Source organism: Ovis canadensis, chromosome 12 (genome assembly GCF_042477335.2).
Source record: "Ovis canadensis isolate MfBH-ARS-UI-01 breed Bighorn chromosome 12, ARS-UI_OviCan_v2, whole genome shotgun sequence".
In the NCBI taxonomy this organism is placed as follows: domain Eukaryota; kingdom Metazoa; phylum Chordata; class Mammalia; order Artiodactyla; family Bovidae; genus Ovis; species Ovis canadensis.
This window is the reverse complement of record NC_091256.1, coordinates 79,490,807-79,494,519: the sequence shown is the minus strand read 5'-3', so window position 1 is coordinate 79,494,519 and position 3,713 is coordinate 79,490,807. Positions and strand designations below refer to the sequence as shown.

Here is a 3,713-nt window from a genome sequence, read left to right as displayed (position 1 = left end):
CCGCAGTGAGACGTAGCCACGCCGGCAGCTGGGCACCTGCTTGGCCGTGTGTGGTATGGCCTACCCAGATGGCACGGCAGAACCTTGTATCTCTACAGCCCATCTCAGGGAAGAAGTGAGATGACATTTATCTTCCTGCTCTCTTTCATTTTCTGTTTCTTGTTGGTTGCAGCTGGACTCATGAGAGTTGATGCACATACAACCAGGTTCTCTCACCTGGTCCCTTCAGCAGCTTTGGGGAAGCCATCACAGTCTGTGCAATGTGTGCTTCTAGAAGTGGTGAAAGGAACCAGGGGCTCCATACATTTATGCTTGTTTGGTCTCAGGTATAAAATCACACATCAGACCCACAAGTAGCTCTCGGGCTCAGAAACTGGATGGAGGAAGTTGCTGAGGGCCTGGGAGTCAGGTGAGGTCAAGAGAATGTAGGTAGGAGGATAAAATGTGAAAATACAATATCAGCTAGTCAATCTCAGATGCAGCATCAGTACCAACATAATATATGATGCATCCTCAAACCTCTGCACTAAAGAAAGAGAAAGAAGTGTTATAAGCTTGTGCAGAATACAATATGAAAATATGCCAAACTTTGGAATGGGTGTTTATATTTCCTGAGATCCAAGTTAAAAATCTGAAAACAGAGTAATGAAGATTTATTTGGGAGACTTGGCTTAGGAAGCTAGAGAAAACCATCTTTATCTGTCATCCTCTCTTTCACTCCTTGGATTAACCACTTGCAGTAAAAATTCGTCTTGAAATAGACAGGAGAGTCTTCCAAACAATGCCAAGAATTGGATGCTTAGTAAGAGCTGTCTCCCAGAGCAGAAGAAATAGATCTTTGGATTTTAAACAGCTTCCCCCTAGGCTGCCTGTAAACAAAAAGAGGTAGGAAGCCAACAATACAAGTGGAGAAGTTGAATCAATAAACCTGAAACTCAGAAAACGGCAGTGTGAGTAACAATCTTTCAGATAAACAAGGCTGAGAATTATAAGTGCTTAATTTACATGTATTTTCTAGGTACTGTAGGAAGAGATCTATATAGGAAAACATACATTCTAGAAATCAAAAAGATGAGGGTTCAGAATATTAGACCAATACTCTTATAATGTCACGAGCAAGTTGATTTAAAAATACCTAAGGGGCAGGTTTGGTCCCTATATGTGTACACAGTGCATACCCAGATCTACCACAGTGGATGTCTTGGCAAGGCTTTCTTTATATTGTGGCACTCGGGCATCTAGGGCTTTTGGGTCTGTGTGTAACTGTCCAGCTAGCAGCTAGGGACACTACCCTCCCTACCCCCTCCTCAGCTCGCTCAGCTCCCCCATTGCAGCCCAGCAGAGAGAGAGTTTGGCAAGGGATGGAGCAGGCAGACGGAGGTGCTAAAGCCACACTCCCTGCCCGGGCCAATCTGATCAGCATCCCGTGCCAGCACTTTGCAGGTGAACAGGTCAGTGTGGAGGACATGCAGGCAGTCTTGGAAGCCTATGGGAGCAAACCCTGCTGAGTGGGCAGTGTGTGCCAAGTTCGACCAGTACAAGTGTACCTGAAACCTGGAGAATCAAGGAAATGGAAAATTCAATCTCATGATTCTATGGGTGAAAGACATGGCAACAGTATCCATGATCGCACCGACTCCTGTGACTTTCTGGGTATGCTGCAGGGAAATCTAAAAGACATTATTCTTCAAACTTCAGATCAAGAAGTCTGAACAAATCTTGAGGGAAAACCAGTGTACCTACATCAACGATTCCATTGGCTTACATCGAGTACAGACTATCAGCCATACAGAACCTACCCTGAGCCTTCACTTGAACAGTTCTGCCGGGAGCCAGTGTGAGGAATCCCACCCATGGCAAAGGTCATGAGGAAGGAAGCCTGACAAAACGCAAAGGCATGATCTGGCTTCAGTGGTTCCCCCTGAGTTTTCCTGAACATCTACCCTCAAAAACCAGAGCAGGCCTGATTTTATTGTACTGTGCTTTTCCACTCTTCTGACACTCTCTGGAAAAAGTTAACTTAGGGCTTCAGTCTTCTGCATTTGAAAGGAATGTTTTAGGTCAAACCCCCTGTGATAGCTCTCTAACTTGCCTAACAAGTTCCCCTGGACTTTTTACAACTTCTGAATTGTTTACAGCCCCCCAACCGAGAGAGGCACAAAGCTTAAAGCATCTTAAAGATACAGAGCCTTTTCTAAAGAGCTAAAAATCATATTGGTGATGGGTTTTCACTGTTGAGTCAATGACTGTTGCCAGGCCTCCATATTCTTTATCTTTTAACACCTGAAGGATATTAATCAATGTAATTGGGATATAGAAAAAGGAATATAGTAGTTTTGATGTTAACAACACTAGACTTTTGAGTTAATTACTTTCCTTTTGTTATAAATCACTGTACTCCTTTTACTTGTTGTAAAGTGTTGTGCCTTTGCTATGTAAGAATGTAACTTTATTTAGTGCTTTCTGAGAGGGGCACCAGACTTTGGGAAGAACAAGACAAATTAGTCTTCTGGTTGACAAACCCTTATCAGAAAAGGGCCGTAAAATGTTAATTGGCCCTCTGGCCAGAAGATGATGTAAATCACCTAAGACTTGTGTATACAACTAGGTATGCAGAAAGAAAGCCTGGTTTTAATAAGAGTCAGGGCTGCTGATGCTGCATAATTTTATATTATCCATTGATGTCTATGTACATAAAAAGGTATAAAAGGCCTTTCTGGACAATAGGGGATGGGCCAGTCACTGGACTGGTTTCCCCCATGTCTTTACTCTATTTTCTGGCTGAATTCCCATCTGGGGCATGGAGGTTCGCCATGTATACTTACTTGCCGTGGCTTTTAAGATCCATGCGAGAGGGAGCCTAAAGTGGGGCACCCCCCGCTATTCAAGAGGATGCCGGTGGCCTAATGTAGATGGTGCAAGTTCCTTGTCTGGAACTTTATTGGCTTTCCACATAAACCAAGTTATTCAGCCTCTTTTCTCCACTAAATTTTCCTACTACACTATTTCTTCTTAATCTCTCTTTATATTTCTAAATAAATAAGCTTTCCTCGCCTATGCTGTTCACCCTTCGAATTACCCTGGATCCACTGGGGCAGGACCCTGGCACAGTTCGCCTCACCAACTTGATGGACATGAGTTTGGGTGAACTCCGGGAGTTGGTGATAGACAGGGAGGCCTGGCGTGCTGCAATTCATGGGGTCGCAAACAGTCGGATACGACTGAGCGACTGATCTGAACTGATGCCTTTGATCAAAGAACAGGATGTAAAAACAGTCACCCTGACATACCATAGCAACTCTGGAATCAGGACTCCACCTACAACTTCAGGATCACTGGAGAACAACTAAGGAACACCAAACCCTCAGAGATCTTACTTTAAGTTCCAGGAAAAGTTTTGCCTTGGGAAAGGTCTCCCACCATTTGCTGTCCAGTAATACTACTCCTTGGGAGGAAAGTTATGACCAACCTAGATAGCATATTCAAAAGCAGAGACATTACTGTGCCAGCAAAGGTCCATCTAGTCAAGGCTATGGTTTTTCCAGTGGTCATGTACAGATGTGAGAGTTGGACTGTGAAGAAAGCTGAGCGCTGAAGAATTGATGCTTTTGAACTGTGGTGTTGGAGAAGACACCTTGGACTACAAGGAGATCCAACAAGTCCATCCTAAAGGAGATCTATCCTGGGTGTTCTTTGGAAGGAATGATGCTAAA

General features: G+C 43.9%; 1 pseudogene; it reads left to right on the top strand.

Annotated features, from left to right (window-relative positions):
• Positions 1 to 377: 377 nt before the first annotated feature.
• On the top strand, positions 378 to 3,350 carry LOC138415854 (cysteine dioxygenase type 1 pseudogene; annotated as a pseudogene).
• Positions 3,351 to 3,713: the final 363 nt, after the last annotated feature.